This window comes from Callospermophilus lateralis, chromosome 9 (assembly GCF_048772815.1).
Source record: "Callospermophilus lateralis isolate mCalLat2 chromosome 9, mCalLat2.hap1, whole genome shotgun sequence".
In the NCBI taxonomy this organism is placed as follows: Eukaryota; Metazoa; Chordata; class Mammalia; order Rodentia; family Sciuridae; genus Callospermophilus; species Callospermophilus lateralis.
In genome coordinates, this window is record NC_135313.1 from 99108835 (window position 1) to 99126866 (window position 18032).

Below are 18032 nucleotides of genomic sequence, written 5' to 3' on the forward strand. Positions count from 1 at the left end.
ACTGAGTCAGGTCAGATGCAGGAGGCCAATTTTGAGTGAGTCCTGCAAGTTGGAGACTGTTCCCTGATTGAAATGTTAACTTCCTTCAGAGCCTTTCCTCCACCCTTATTAAGAACCTGCCCCTGCTCCAACCTGTTGCCAAGGTAACCTCCCTACAGGGAGCTATAAAGTTGTTAATTAATGTGTCCTGGGCTGCACCATCTAGCCCTTCCCCTTTCTGCCCACCGGTTTGTCATCTTTTGGCCATCCCACTGAGAGTATTCCTGGGCCTAGTCACTACTCAGAAAGGAGAAAAGTAAGGGGAAGAGGGCAGGAAACCAAGGAATGAATCTAGGACACATAAAAAGGGCTTCTGGGGATACCAGGTTACCAGCTATGGCCCCTGTCTCTCTCCCAGGAGAAGTCTCTGTTACCCCTTTTTAAATAAACCCTGCTTTATATGCTTGGCTCTGCGAGCTTCTCTAATGTTCAGACTTCAACATTGATGATAACTGGCGTATCACCACCCTAGGAAGAAAAGCAACAGGGCAAAGCAAACTGGCCGAAAATGTGAGCAAAAATAAACCTTTTCTCTTTTTTAAGTAAATTTATTTCAGTATTTTTATAGCAACAAAGCTAACACTGGGAGGCCAATCGCAGATCTTGGACAGAAAGGACCACAGCTTGGGCCTCCCTGGCATGCTTGGCCTATGATACTTGGCAAGCTAATTCCCCCTCTTAGCACTTAGTTTCCACCTGTGTTAAATGAATTTTTGGCTTAATGAAGTTTTGGTCTAAAGCAGTATTCCTAGACATCTCCAAAGAAAAAATTAAAGGAGAGCCTTATTTGAAGTACAAATGCAAACTACTGCAATGGACGAAACCAGAAGATGAGCAGGTGCTGGAACCAGGAAAAAATAAATGTAGGAGTTCTCAAAAGCTCTAAGAATCATGCCAGAAATATAAAAGTTGTTCAGAGAATCTGAGAGAGTCTCGCTTGCCTTATTTTGTGTTATAGTTAACATTTGGGAAACACCTATTTAAAATAGAATTTCCTTTTTCAGTGCTGGGGTTCAAACCCAGGGCCTCGTGCAATACTACACAAGCTCTCTCCCTTTGAGTTACATCCCCAGGACTTTTTCAGTTTTGAGACAGGGTCTCACTAAGCTGCTCAGCTTGGCTTTGAACTCTGGATCTCCTAGTAGCAAAGATTCCAAGTATGTGCCACCACACCCAACTTGAATGCAATTTTTGATTACTTAATGGTGCCAATAAAAGAATTAGGCGTTAGCTTATCCCTGTGTGTAAAAGATCCAGGTATCATCCTCCATCTCCTAACTATTTTTCTTCCCTGGACTTATCACTATCTGACACCAGCTCATGTGTTCAGTGCATATTACTCTTATTGGATGCACACTCAGAGGAATCAGGATTCTGTCCATTTTATTTGTCAGCATGTTCCTGGTGTTATCATGAAAGGGCTCACTACCTGAAGTTCATAGAAGCCAAACTACAGGCACTGGATTTTTGTAAAAAAAAAAAAAAAAAAAAAAAAAAAATCCTTTATGAATGATGTGGTCAACTGGCAAGGAGGGACTAGAAGCTATAAGCTCAAATCTGCCTTCCTGAACACTGGGGAATTTACAGGAAAGAAGAGGAGAGAAGTTGCTTGATGATTGGATGCTGACTGGGGGAGTTTTTTAATTCTTTGGTGCATCTGAAAATGGTGCTATCCTATAGTTTGCAGGTTTCTTTTCCCAAGGGATTTTGGCCTTGTGACATTTTGAAAATCCACTTTCAAAACATTCTTAAGTGGATCCATCCTTGGATGGAGGCTTTTCTTGAAAGACAACTTGAACACTTTGTTATTTATAACAAAGGAATTTATATCCAGGCATTACCTGATTTCCCTAGCACTTAAAATAATGCGTGGTGCATGGTGAATATTTGTGAATTCTGATGCTTCTCAACTAACAATCGGGTTGCCTCCACATAAGCCCATTGTAAATTGAAAATATTGAGTAAGTTGAAGATGTATGTAATACACATATCTTACCAAACATAACTTAGTAACACAGTACATTGTAGAGTATTAACTATCCCTTATGATTCTGTGGCTGACTGGGTGCTTGGTCTTGACTCACTGCTACTGCCCATCATCATGAAAGACAATCCTACCCTTACCTACTAGCCCAGGAAAAGATCAAAGTTCAAAATTTAAAGTAGGCTTTCTATTCCAAGTGTATTGCTTTCGCACCATGGTAAAGTTAAAAAAAAAAAAAAAAAAAGTGGAAAGATATAATGGATGCTGGGGATCAAACCCAGAGCTTCATGCATACTAGATAAGTGCTCTACAACTGAGCTGTACCTCAAGCTAGAGAAAGGTCTTTTATATCTCTATTATTTTATATCTCTTTCATTTTAATTATTTTACTTTACTTTTCCGATTAATGGGAAAAGTCTTTTCCTGTTTTCCTCATCAGTTGGTGCACAAATAGTCACAAAATTATGCTCATAAATTGAGGACCCTCTGTATATATCTGGATTTCCCAGAATTTGGTTAGACTTCTGCTTTTCCCCTAACTTGCAAAATAGGTGTGGACAGCTTTAAAACTGTGTGATAAGACGAATGATTTCTTGATTCTCTCAAAGGATTATTTTTCCCCATGAGGAAAACAAAAAGAATATTTTTAATTTTCAAGGAATACAAATTCCATGCATTTGTTGTTACAAACAAACAAACAAAAATCATTCTGTTCATGAAAATTTTTAAAAGACGGGACTTAAGGATGTGATCCAAAGTAAGAGTCGACAAGGACAGAGCAGCAGAAGCTGGCTGGCAGGCTGCCCATGGGCCTGGTGCGTCTGACCAGGAAGCACAGAGCCATGGATGAAGACAGCCCAGGAGTTTGGAACTCTATACAATCAGCAGCAGAGAGGAGGCAGCCTGAAGCTTTTGCCCCCTAACAGCTTTGATTGCATCCAAAAAGAGTCTGACAATTGGGAAAACTGTGAATTGCTAGACTGTAAGCACAATTGTCCAGAAAGATCTCAGCACTCTGATTTCTCTCTCTCTGATTTCTCCCTCCTGGAGGCAAGGAAGATGCTGACCCTTCTGTCCCAGGGTCATTGTTCAAGAGACTAGACTTGGACCTGCGAGCTGTATTAAATTCTACTTCAGTTCTACCACTCACTAGTTCTGGGTTTTTCTGTGCTAATAGAAGTTACTGTTTGCAAAGCATCCATCACAGAGAAGAGCACAGAGCATTTATTATTCCCTACCAACTATTAATATAATCGATGCAAAGTTAGAGATAAGATGTATATATGAAGGTCAGTTAATGTAAAACGGCATTCTCTTCGATCAATGTTAGGGTTTATTGGGTATCCACCAAAGCTCATGTGTGAGACAATGCAAGAAAGTTTAGAGGTAAAATGATCAGTTTATGAGAGTCTCAATCTAATCAGAACCTTAATTCAGTTAAGCTGATTAACTGGGTGGTCACCATAGACAGGTCGAATGTAGCTAGACTAGGTGGGTGATTGGCAGCATGCATTGGGAATATATATATATATATCTTCCCTTTGGAAAAGCCCAGCAATCTCTCTGCTTGGTATTGTCATGTTCTGAGCTATTCTCCTCCTCTATCTCCTTTCACCATGATATTCTGTCTCATCTCAGACCCTGAGAAATGTCCTTGGCTGTCTATAGACTGAGACCTCTGAAACCATGAGCCCCCAAATAAACATCTCCTCCTCTAATAGTTCTTGTCAGGTCTTTTTTATTTTTTTTTTGTCACAGCAATGAAAAAGCTAATGAAATCACACTATAACATAAAGCAAAAATGAAAGGCAAATATTTTGAAAACTGAATCTTGATAAACATGTTTAAGACACATGGCATTGGCTACAATATACAAATAAGATGGTGAGGAAAAAAATGTACAATTTAATCCCAAAATGGTAACCTAAATCACAAGGTATAACTCACAATCTTTCCATAGCTTTTTTCCTTTCTCTGTAGAAGACTATATAATTAATGGTTCCGATCTTGGGCTCTCGAGAAGAAAATTCCTGGAACTGTCACACACTGAGTGAAATTGGTCTAACTGTAGAAAATTCCCAGAACTGTCACTTAAAAGCTGAGTGAATTCAGCCTAACTGTAAAATGATTCTAAAAGCTCCTATCTCTTGGGGATTCTAAAAAAGATGAAATTAAATAATGCATCTAAGTCATTTTTTTTGTAAAGCTTAATATAAGCCTTTGAAGAATGTTTATTACTAGTATCATTATTATTTTATTATAATTTTATTTATATCAGTAAATATTACAAAGTTGATGTTGAAGAAAAGGTCATACTTTTACAAACCTTAGTAGAAAACAAGAAATTATATATATATATTTTTTTATACTGAAGGTAAATAATGTGGGCCTTTGATTCATCCGAGTGTTATTTATCTCAAACAATATGAGATTTCTCAAAATTGATCTTCAAAAAAAAAAATGAAACATAGTATTGTCTACAAAATAACAACTATCTGAGTACAAAGGAAAACACTGGTATCATATTTGGATGTTCTCAAACACGTGGGTTGCATTTTTTACATGATTCTGAACTCCTGAGACTTAGATGTTTTAATGTCTTAGTTCTTGTCATATAAAAGTCATCCACCCTCAAGATGTGTTTACATGAAATGCGAATTTCTCAAAAAATGTCAAAACCATGAATAATTTTAAAAATCAAACTGTTTCTGTCTAGGGGTGCTGGGTTCTTCCCTCTGTTCAGTAAAAAAAAAAAAAAACTTGAAGAACAGGACACAGAGATAGGAAGCAAGCAGCAGGTTAATTGCAAAAGCGACAGAGGCACTGTAGGGCACTGAAGAAAAGAGGTCCGCAGAGCTGGGAATCTGGCGGAGGAGTTTTGGCCTGTTCTTTTTATAGTCTCTAGAATTTTCTCCTTATCTCCTCCTCTGTCCACTGGCTCCTCACTATTATTGACTGACACCCTCTCTGTTCATGCTTCTGTTTTAGTTTTTTCTATTGGATCCCCTACGTAGGAGCATGAGTGCCAAGTGTCTATCTGATTGAGTCCCCTGCTTGTGTCCCCCAGCACTGTTGTCAGCCAGGACCTCATCAGAAGACCCTCTCCATGCTCCTTTGTGCTGGCCCTGCCCCCCACCTCCCCACTCACGTTCTTGCCCTGGCTGCCTAAGCCCTTCCGTCTCCCTCAAAACTACTCGTTATCACCTCGAGAAAGATGGAGGGATGTGAAACGAAGTTTGGGTTGATGGTAGAAAATCCTTTAGTGCTACATTAGTCTTGCTCTCCAAAATGTCTTAGAATCACAGAGGGTTGAGGTTAGAAGTGTTCTTATAGAGGGGTGGGGGAGTGTGCCCTTTGCTGGTTCAGGATGTACACTGCAGGGAAGTCTGAGGACTTGGCTCCAGGACAACCCTAGCCACTTAGGAACTCTCCTTGCATCTGTTACCAGACCCCATCCAGCTTCAGTTGGCTCCATCATAAAATGAAACGAACACCACCAACCTCACAGGATTTTTAGGGAGTTTAAACAAAACAAAACAAACAAACAAACAACAAAGAATATAAAATGTTCCACATAGTAGTGGGAACTAGAATAAAATCAAGAAAAAGAAAATTACATTTACCTGTGACTCGTTTGAGTTGCTTTCTGGAAAGACAACTACCCTAGCGATCTTGAAAATGCTTTAAACCACAGAGAGTGGGGACTAGAGATCGCATCGCTTAGTAGGAAATATGATTAGTGTGGTAACAAGCCAACTGTTTTATAAGAAAGGGATTGGGTGTGGTCTCGATCTCTAGGTAGTTTGGGAGGAGGAGCCCTTGTCCATAAGGTCAGCAGAGGCGGACTATGTTAAGGGATACTGTGATTTAAATGGTGGTGGTGATGGGATATCTACAGTGCAGTCCAAAGGTCAGCTGCCAGTGTGCCTGAGATCTGATTAACAGTGGTCTCCCTATTCCATTTTAAGAGCACCAAACCAATGCTACTCCAATTTGATGTTTTTCTCCTTGACAGATAATACTTGTTCAAAGATGATTCCGTGATCGTAAGAACACAATATGATATGATTCTTTTTTAAAAAAAGAAATGTATTGAAATACTAGATTAAGTTGAAAGATCTTAACAAAAGCTGAATGGATGATAAATGTGAATATTATATAGCACAGACATTCTAGCCCTGAATACGAAAAACTTTTTTCTCTTGCAAGATAGTGATCCTTTTGGTAGGTTTGATTTTTCCCTTGGTGGTGGTGAGAGGGCTATCTTTCTTTCATTTGAAGTTTTTTGTTGTTTCATTTTCCATAAAGTGTATGTGTATGTGTGTGTGTGTGTGTGTGTGTGTGTGTGTGTGTATTTCATATATATATGAAATTTAGGAATTCACTTACTTTGCCTTTCATTTTAGCTCTACTGAGGAATCCTTGAAATACATTTTAGTTACAATGCCAGAAAATAAGTTCACAGTTGCAAATGCAAATATCTACATGCCATGAATGGCTTCATCAGCAAGCTGGAAGCCACAAATTTACTGGAAATTTGCTCTCTGTACTGTCTCCTCTGTCCAATCCTGGACCAAGAGAGAAACTCAGCCACAATCCCTGATTCCCATTTGAAAGTCATTCTCTCCTGCTATTTTCCAAGTTGCCAAAGGCTATTTTCACATTTAGAAGAGAGATTATCCAAATAAAAATATTTATTTGGAAGATGAACTTAGATATTTTATAAATCTTCTGAACCTTTGCTCCCTCGCTTTTCCATATTAAGGATTTGACTTTCTCTCTTACTTATTCTCAGAAAAAGCCATGTTTGTTTTCTTAATAATACTTTCTTCAACACACATACCTCCCTCTTATTTGCAATCCAAGTACTTTCCTTTAATGCACAACTAACAATAATCAATCTCTTATTGATTATTGTTAAGCAGCAAATACCATGGCATGTTTATAGAACAAGCCATGGTAAGGACAGCACTGAGATCTGATCCTTTAGGGCACTTCACAGTGCAAAGCAAAGATGTATATACTCTCTTCTGTCATCTTCTAAAATTTAGCCCCATAACTACCCTGTTTCATTTTTGGATAGAGAAGACATGCTTCACAGGAAGAAGCAATGTGTTCAATGTGTTGTAGAAACGGCACTCTAAATCCACATTTAGGAAATAAAAAAAAAAAAAAACACAGTATGTGTTGCACCTTAAATTTAGTTGCTGTAGCAGGCACAGGCAGACACACACACCACACACACACACACACACACACATACACATACACACACACACATACACACACACACACACACACTCTCACACACACACTAAACTTACTTGACTCTGCAGGGGCACCATCTTGATAATAAACTCAATTTGCATGACTAATGAAAACACTTCTCAGTTCCAAGCAGGTTTCCCACACATTTGCATGACTGAAATGACTCCCTAATGTGGTCCTTTCTGGGACAAAGGGAAGCTATATTCCAAAGACAAATACTCCCTAAGACCCTGAGGCAACCTCCAAAGGATGGAACTTGAACAAATTTAGAATGAGTTCCATTGACCACTGTATTTTATCTCAAGACCAGCAGCCCCCAAAAATCATTCAGCAATGCCTTTCAAGCACTTATTAAAAGCCAAATTGTACTGTTTTCTATTCTACAGAGGAAAAAAACAATATAAACATAGTCGAAGTTCTGGTCTCCAGGTCTCATAAACTACAAGAACAAATGAGAGAGGGACACAGATAGTATAATTGCCATAGCAAAGATTAAAAGGCTGTGAATGTTCAGAGAAGAAAGAAATTACCTTTGTTGGAAAATCAGAAGATCTTCAATAGAAGCTGGTGTGTTGATTTACAGACATCTTGTTGTGAAAGGGAAAGACTATTCCAGACAGAAAATCTCACAGGATCAAAATTGTGAAGACTAGAAAACATAAAATGTACCACATACATTAAATTAGCTTGTCAGTTACTGGTGATCTTTTTTTAAAAGAGAAAATAACATTTAATAGTCTACATGAAGACTCAAAAGCCGCTGAATTGCCTTGTGCAATTCAGCCATCTCTAAAGAAGGTGAGGCCAGGTATTCCTACTGGCCTAGGAAAAGCACAAAGAGCAGAGAGAATGGGACTTGCCTGTAGTCACAAGCCATAGATTTATCCTAATAATCCACTGATTTAATTCACACAGGTAGTTAGTAGAGTTGCCTGATAGTTATTCAGTACTCCAAGATAGTAGTAACTGTAACCTGAAAGGTTCCTAGTAATTCTCCTTCTTGGTTTCAACCAAGATGACCAACTCTTCTTCTAGCAATGCTTGCTCAACAGGAACCTAGACAGAAGACCAGATAGCAGCCAAACTGCAAAACCAGGCCAAACCAGAAAAACCAAGATGGCAATGGGGTGGTGTGTGCAAAAAGTGCCAAGTGCAAAAGCTATTCCCATACTTCTCCTTTTCCTGCCTTGACCCATGAAATCTGTTTCCTTCCCCATCAAAGGAACCATTCTTGACCTCCCTCGGGGAGAAGGTACTGGAAAACCAGCCTCTAAACCAGCCTCTACCTCAGAGCAAAGCCTGCCCAAGGAAGGGGGCGTGACCCTTGTCCTTGGAAAAACCCACAGAGCACTCCTAGGCACATACTCATCCTGCTGAGTTGTTTATCTACAAATAACAGGAGAGATTTGTGGAGCCAGGTGTCCCCGACTCAGTCAGGCTAGGTGAGGACCCATAGCAACCCCCTAGCAACCACCAATCAGCATGAGACAGGGAAATACCTGGGATGCCAGATGACCCTCCCAGTAGTTTATGGTGGTTGATAACAATAACTTGTTGGGAAACCAAGTAGTTCAGCTCGTACTCCCCTCGTGGATTAAACCAATCAGTTCAAAGGAATCCCCCTCTTGTACTAAGCAATCACCCCTACCCAACTTGTTCCCGCCAGTGAATGTGCTAATCATGTATTAGAGTTGTTTTATGATTTTCCCGTGGTGTGTGATGATTTGCTAAGAGATGCTATGATGTATGTGAAGTCCCTGCCTTCCCCCAAAGAGTGTATAAAACTGCTGCAAACCCTGGGCTCAGGGCCTCTCAGTGTCACCAGTTGCTGTGTGTGCATGGAGGATCGAGCCAGCTCGCAATAAACACCTCTTTGCTGCTTACATTGATCTTTGTCTCTGGTGGTCTTTTGGGGGTCCCAAATTCGAGTATAACAGTATCTAGAGGATGAGCTTTGCCTTCTCTATTCTTTGACCAAAAAATAGAGAAGATTTCTGCTCTGTTTTGCCAAATCCAAGTTGAGTTCATTCTCCTGGCTTGAGCAATACTGGTCAGGACATCCCTCCAGGAAGGAGGGTAACCATGATATTGGTATCCTTCGTAGTAGGGTCACCATGGCTGGGATACTGCCTCAGAGGAAAGAGGCTGGACTGTTTGCTTCAGAAATAGTGTTGCTAATTTTCTATCTATGAGAAGGTCTAGGATGAGGAAAGTTTTTAACAGGGGAAATGCATTAGGACAAGAGCCAGGAATTTCATGGGTGTTACCTCCTCCATCCATAATCCTCCTAGGCAGGTCGAAGGAGCCAGAATTCCTATCCTCCTAATTTGGGGGTGTCCAAAGTCTGTTTTAGTAGCAAACTCTGGAAACAGAATTCAAAATAATTCATAAGCCTGAGCTCTTTCCAAAAGTGTATGCTACTTCTAATTAAATAAATATATATTTGAGTTCAGTGCTAAATTCCATGACCTGATTGATGTGCTTCATCAATTTAAAGCTTCTATTAAATGAAGGTGGCCCTAGGGATTCATTACACATTGAAAAAGTACTTCGAATTAGTCCTGGGAGTGGATTTCTCTGTACTGAAGCCTCCAACTCCACCTAGATAAAAACACCGGCAGGTAAGAGGGCTAAAATAAAATGAAAAGTTAGAAGAAGGACACTTTTCTGGAAAGCCCGGGGATGGAAGGAGGGTGGGTTTGGGGCTTTGATTCCAATGCCACCAAGCACCAACTGTTTTCATGTGACTTGCTCTTGATGTTAGTTTTGATGGTTGTGAGCAGAGGCAATGCTGAGTGATTTCTCTTTTAGCTTTCACATTCTCAAATTTTAAGTGTCACAGTTTGTTGGCATTTGTGTTTATATCCAGAACCTGTGATGGGGGAAATATTTTACTGTTTTTTTATTAGCTGTATGATAAACAGTTTGTGAATAATATCTGCTCATTTGTGTATGGGTGTGTGGTGAATGAAATCTTTGAAAAACTGTAAAGCAATCAAAACACCACAAATTATTGTGTAAAATGGAAAAGAGAACGCTTCCTCCCCCACAGACACACATGCACACATAGCACTATATAGACGCAGGTCACTCGCTAAAAATCAGAGTAGGATCATAGTGGTAGGTGAGTTCTTTCAGGCTTGAATTTTTAATGATCCACGGAAGTCAGCAATTGCTCCCCAGTTTTCCCTGAACAAGGATTAAATTAGTAGGTATTGTAAATAACACCTCGCAGAGCAAAACCAGGCTGAACAAATAGCTACATTTGGAAATAAAGACAAGAGATTATGAAATGAAATGCAGCATGGAACAGTGCTCAGAAACACTGCCCAGAAGGCCATAAAACATCAAATCAGTGGTGTTTATAATGCATTAAGGGAAATGAACAGAAATCATGAGACCATTTGTGTATATTGGCCTAAAGAATAGGAACGGTTGAGTTCCTCCAGCCCTGCTCCTATAGGATTGAGAATCATGCAGCAGAAAAAGCACAGGACCAGGGTTATAGAGACATGGGCACCAGTCTGATGCCTTCTAGTATCAGTTTTCTCAGCTACAGAAGGGGAATACCACACTCACCTTGAGAGTTTCTGTGAGAATATGATCTATGTAATAACATGGATAATTTGTAAATTGTGTTCTAAATTTTAGTCATTAAATTTTTATGCAATTTTATAGCAAAAGGTGCATGATACTAGCTACTACTCTATGGCACAATTCTCACTTTTCAGATATAGAAATTAAAACTCAATGAGGTTAGAGTCGTAAAGCAAATAATAACAATTATACTTTAATGGTTACTTAATGGACACTGGGCACCGTGTTCCTTTGTCCTTTTATCTCTGTGATGATTCTACGAGGTGAATTATCTTATTTCTATTCTACAAGTGAAAAATTTGAGTCCTGAAAGAATGAAGCAATGTTTCCAAAATCAAACAGCTCACAAAGATGGTGTAAAGATTGAAATCCAAGTCCGTCTATTCTAAGGCTTATATTATTTATTAGTATGTTTCAATTCAGTTACAAGATAATTGTCTTACTACGTGCAGGGGAATATATCGGTCTAAACAGGTGTTGGGCAGAGGCAATGGATACAGGTCACAGAGGGTGCAGGGTACCCATCTGAAATGTTGGACAAAGAGTCTCAGCTAGTAATCATAGGTCCCAGGCCCAGAGTGTGGGACCACCTAGCAGCCCTGGAGAGAGCAGGCTGAAGCCAACAGCTAGACAACATTTCAAAACTAAACTCTTTAGGACACCAGAGGTCAAAGTCAGGAAAACAATGGTCCATCATCAAAGACAAGGAACGGATGCAAGTTATATATTTAGAATAAAGTAGCCTGTCAGAAATCTCCATGAAGAAATAACTAGAACAAAAACACTCATGGAATCTAATAGAATATCTAAACAACATGAACAAAGAAATGGGGAACTTCAGCAGAGAAACGGAAACAATAAAAAAGGGTAAATGAAACTATTAGAAGTGAAAAATATAATAATGAGGAATTCATTATGTGGACTTAAGAACTGATTGTATAGAGCAAAGGAAAGTTTCATGACTTTGAAAATACAACTAGGGCCTGGAATGTAGCTCAATAGTAGAGTTCTTCCCTGGAATGCACAAAGCCCTGGGTTGGATCCACAATAAGATAATTGGATCCACAATAAGATAATTGGTCCACAATAAGATAATCCACCTCATAGAATCATCACAGAAATGGAAGGACAAAGGAACACAGTGCCTGACATCCATTAAGTAACCATTAAACTGTAATTCTTATTATTTGCTTTATGACTCTAACCTCATTGAGTTTTAATTGCTTTATCTGAAAAATGAGAAAAAATTAAAAAGATAAGGGAAAATGTAACTATAGAAACTATCAAAAATGAAACCTAGATAACAGAGTGAAATAAAATAAACAAGACATCAACAGTCTGAGCCATAACAGGAAATGTCTAACCTAAATGTACAGATGATCCTGGACTAGCGCTGAGGTTGCATTCCAATAAAGCCAGTATTAAGTTGAAAATAGCAACAGTCAAAGAAGCATAGAATGCAGCTCACCTCCTGGACTTCCTAGCTTGGCAATACATACACTGTACTGGTTTCGCCTCATGATCCTGTGGCCAAATGGGAGCTGTGGCTCCAATGGTCCCACCTCACAACAGAGTATTGCAACCATATGTTGCTAGCCCAGGGAATCATATAAATTCAAAATTACAAGAGTGGTTTCTACTGAATATGTATATATATATATATATATCCCCCCTCCAAACTATCAGAAAATCATAAGTAGAGCCATCATAAATCAAGGACTATCTATAATAAGTGTTTCAAAGGGAGAGGAGGGAGCAAATGAGACAAAAGAAGTCTTTGAAAGATAATAATCAAGAACTTTATAATCTATGCAAAATGGTGGACTAGGCAACTCCAACCTTTTGGCTCCTCAACAAAACATTAAGAAACAAGCGAGAAAAAAAAAAAATAGTGTAGTAACTAAACAAATGTTGAAAAGAAAAAGGTACTTCAGAGTGGTAGGAAAGTTTGTGCCACCCAGACTGCATTTCAGCAGTCTGGCTATTGGACTAGCTATGGCCTGTGTTCCCAGAAGGGGATCCTTGGTCATGATTCCAGAGTAAGAGGGACAAAATCTTATTTGCAACTATCTATCATGCTGTGAATTCTACTCTGTCTACAGCTACCTGAAAGACTAGCACAAGATATTCCTCTCTATCTCTCCTGACTGAGAGTTCACGTTGGAAAAGCAGCCAGTCGAGCTGGAAGACACTGCAAACCAACCATTCCCAAGATATCATGTCAGCTGGAGATTTTAGAAAGAAAGCAAGTATGCCCCAATGACATGTACTCAGAAATGTCTGAGAGGACGCCAAGATGTCCTCCTGCATTGTCACCTTGGCTTGGTGGGACCTGGCTAAGCATCGAGGGAGTCTCTAGACGTGGAACCAATGGACAAAGATCAGCAAAGGTATTTTGATATTTTGTTTGTTGGTTTTTCTCTCTCTTTCTTGTTTTGTTTGTTTGGTTCTTGTTTGGTTGATTACTTGTTTGGTTTTCCTTTTTAAAAGAATCAGCAAAATTAAAAGTTGTTTCTTAAAAAGATAAAGAAAATTGATATGGCTGAGGGTGTAGCTGAAGGAAGAGAGGGAGGGAGGGAAGGGGATATATATATATATATATATATATATATATATATATATATATATCTTTAGTTATACTTCAAAAAAAAAGGGGGAAGAAGAGACTGAAATAATTTAAATTAGAAATGGAAGTGGAGGCATTACTTTTGACGTTACAGAAAGAAAATAAATTATGAAGGAATACTATAAAAAATTGTGTGTCAACAAATTAGACAAACTAGAGGAAATAGAAAAAAAAAATCCTAGAAAAACACAAGTTGCTAAAGGGACTCGCGATGTAATAGATCCTCTCAACAGAACTAAAGCAAGGAAAGAAATTGAGTCACTAATATAAAACCACCCAACTAAGGACCATATGACTTCAGGATTGCTTTTGCTATTGTGTGTTAGAGCACAAGAAGCAACACCAGCTTAGACTGAAGGGGTAGAGATGAGAAGACACAGCGTAGATTCTGTCAGCCTTGAGGGATTCTGCAGGCAGGACACAGGCTGATGAACCTGGTTGGGTCATTGTCTCTAGGGAGCAAAATTGCGACACATTCAGTCGAGGGGAGAAATAAAGAATGTCCACGCACTTCTGCCCCTTTCAATGCTGTATTCACTCAAATTACTCAATACAATTTCACTCTATAGGTTCTTAATCAAGAAAATGACAATCCTTAATGCTAGGCACTGCAATAGACATAATCAATTCACAGCAAACAATTCTAGATTAATTCTAAGCACTGCAAAACACACTTAATCATGACAGGCTAATGACAGACATTCCCTCTGCTTGCTAAGTTCAAAAGTCTTAAGCCTTAGGCTTTAAGTCCAGCAGATGCACACTCACTCAGACCACGGTGACCAGGTCCGGAACCAAGGCAAGCTTTTCCTGGCGTGGAGTGGATGACCAGTTGTGTAGGGAGAAGTCGCAGCTCTCACCAAGGTCCAGACGAGGCAGTAGAGTTTGAGAGCCCTGAGGCTCATGCAGAGGCTCAGGAAATGATGACAAGTGATGGGGTGTCAGGTCCTCATCAGGCTCTCCAGCTAGAGTGCATCCTTGTTTTGGCTGGCTGAATCCCTGTTTATTTGCTCTATAATTTATACTAAATTTGGGGTTTTTCTGACCCCCTTTTCAATCCTCATCAGCTACCACCAAATTTCTCAGTGACATCATTTACCCTGGGGTCAGAAACCTCTGATCTTTTCACCTTTCCCTTTTATCAGAGGAGGACAGCCTGCCAGGGGCTTCGCTCTGTTATCCAAGTGAGAAGTAACTTGTTTGAGGTCATACTGGAGAGATCTGTGGGTGTGCCTAGTGAGACTGCAGGTTTCAAACTGGAGCGTTTTAAAATGGAGTTGCTTAGGGTTAGGGTTAGGGTCATTTAATGTGCACATCCTTCAAGAACGTGCCAAAAGTGGCTCAGAGGACAGAGAGGCTGCTAAGGTCCCCACTGGCCCAGGTACTGGGACTGAATGAACTTCTTCAGACCCAAAGGTAGAGTAAGCTATGGAGGACTCTATTCAGGTTTTAAAACCTAATGCTCGTTATGCAGGATTTTGAAATTTCTTTGAATCAGTGAATCTTTCATTACTTCCTCCCTCTCCCTTTTTGAATGGAAATGTCTATCCCATAACCGTCCACCATTCTATTTTCAAAACACATAATTATTTCTCTAGTTTTATAGGTCCCCACACAGAAAGGAATTTTATCTCAGATTGAGCCAAGCCAGCCTCTCACCTTAATGTATTCAAATGATTTAGAAAATAAGACTTTCCTTTGGACATATGTGAATATACCGTAGTGAATCTCACCATCATATATATCCACAAGACACTAACCAAAAAGAAAAAATATAAAGCAAAAAGCACAAAGGTCAGTCGAATACAGGGAAGGAAACAGAAAGAAGGAGGAGGGGAGGAAAAGGGGAAATACTAGGGACTGAATTCGATAAAATTATATTCCATGATTTTTAAAAATTAAGTCAGAATGAGTCCTAATGTTATATATAACTAAAAGGAAATAATTTTTAAAAGTTTTTATTTTAAAAGTTTCTGTGAAGGGCATGTGAGCAGAGTCACACAGAAGAATTCTGTGAATTCCAGAAGGACATGTGAGCAAAGTCACACAGAAGAAAATATGGACATGTGAAAGCAGAGACAAAAACGAGAACAATACAGCTGCCCTACAAGAAATAACAGATTGCCAACCACAAACAGCAGCAAAGAGGCAAGAAAAGATTCTTCTCTAGAAACCCCAGAGAGAACTTGACCTCGGCAACAGTATGATCTCAGACTTCTGCCCTCCAGAAGTGTGAAAGAATACATTTCTGTTCTTTGAGCCACTCATTTGTGGTAATTTGTTGTGGCAAGCCTTAGAAACCAATTCAGCAGCCTAGAAGAGGGCAAAAAGCTGATTTTAATTACAAATACACAAATAGACATAAAAGGAAAAGAATTCTGACTCATTTTTTCCTCACTAGCCAAAAGAAACTAGATGGGCACCAGGGTACCATGTGCACACCTGTAATCCCAGTGCCATTGGGAGACTGAGTCAGAATCGCCAAGTTCAAAGCCAGCCTCAGAAACCTAGCGGGGCCCTACCCTGACTCAAAAAAAAAAAAAAAAAAAAAAAAGAAAGGAAGGAAGGAAGGAAGGAAGAAAGAAAAAAGGTGTGGGGATGTGGCTCAGCACCTCAGGGTTTAATCCCTGCTATTAAAAAAAAATAAGAAGAAAAACCTAGATTGACAATATTAGCATCAGAAAAAGTAGACTTGAGAACAATGAAATACAGGTCATTTTATAAAGAAAGAGTAAATATGTCAGAAAAGCCTAGTGGGTTTACAATGTTTATGTACCTATTAAAATATTCAACAAAGGTGCTGAATGAATAGTGCTGTGTCTACATGCAAAGGTAAAACAAAAGCAAAAAGACAAGAACACAAAATTCTGAAACATTCCTCGTATCGTATACAAAAAAATAAACTTGAAGTAATCATGCATCTAAATGTAAAAGGAAAAACTAAAATATCCACTAGAAGAAGAAAACACTAGTTAGGCAAAAAATCTCTTGGACATGATATTAAAAGCCCAATCCATTAAAAAATAAATAAACAAAAGATGAATTGGAATTCATCAAAATTAAAAACTTCCCCTCTTTAAAAGACTGTTGAGATAATGAAAAGACAATTTAGAGATAATTAGAAAGTGAAACCTTTCCATTCTTGGGCATTTTCTCAAGAGAAATAAAAATATACATTCCCCAAACCCTTACAAATTGAATAGTGGCTTTATTCGCGGAGTCCGAATCAGGAGCAAAGTGTTGGTTAACAGGAGAATGAGCACATACGTTGTGGGATTGTACATTCATTCAATGGAAAACTGCTCAGCAACAAAAAGTTTTTAGCAACTGACACACATAAAATACAACTGTAAAAGAAACAGATTAGGCTGGATGGATACCATCAGATGCGTAAGAGCTCACAATGCATAATCCTATTTAAATTGATTTACAGATAAAGCAAAACTAACCAATAGTGGAAGAAATTGTCATGGTAGAGGTGAAGGAGACAAATGAGAGGCTTGGAGATGATGGAACATATTCTAGATAATTTTAGAATATTGTTTTAGGTGGTAATAACATGGATATATGCTATTATTAAAACTCATTAATATGAACATTTATAGCTATCCATTTTTTGATATGAAAATTATACATCAAACAAGAGAAAATCTGCAGATAAATGTTGATAATTGGGATTATTTCTCATCTCCAATTAATAAAAGTTAAATTGGGACATGCTTTAAGCTGCAGAATTATGTGAGCAAAACATTAACGCTTGTTAATCTTGAGATTTTGGTATTGTTACTGAGTTATACTCAAGCAAATGACTAATAAATAGATCTAATCTTATTTGTTCCAAGACAAAAAAACCTTCCTATTCTGCCATGAAAAAAAAAAAATCTTGATATTTTAAATGTTTAAAGTACAAAATAGACCACTTGCCTATATTGTTCATTTCTTTCTACTTGTTTGGGTGTTATTCTTTCTGGTGAGATCATGAAATTCTGCACAACTAACGTCAATTGATGTGGAGATTGATAAAGAAGGTCAAAAATATGCCAATTCATGGCTTAAACTCTTTTTTAAAAAATAATAATGACTTACAATAGTGGTCATGGTACAAATGACAATTATTTTTATCTTGGGAAGGGAGAAACAATTTTTTTTTTCTTCCCTGGAGTGCTAAAGAGCAAAGGAGAGTTTCTTAGGATCCCCACTCTCTCTCCAAATATCGTTGATGCCCAGAAGAATATGGAGTGTTAGGGTTGGACAAAGGAAGGGGGCTGGAAACAGCATGTTTGGGGGGAACACTCGGCCTTGGGCAAGATGCTTTATGTATGCTGTGCCATCTAATCATCACTTAATCACACAAATTATTTATTACTCCTATTTTAGAGATGAAGAATCCATGGCTCATGATTTCAAGGACTGTTCTATTTTCCAAATGGGACACCATAAAATACAAACCTCAGTGAGAACAAAGGACAAGAGGCTCCTGCTGTGTTGCCTGTCCTCCCTTCCTCCAGAGCCATTGTC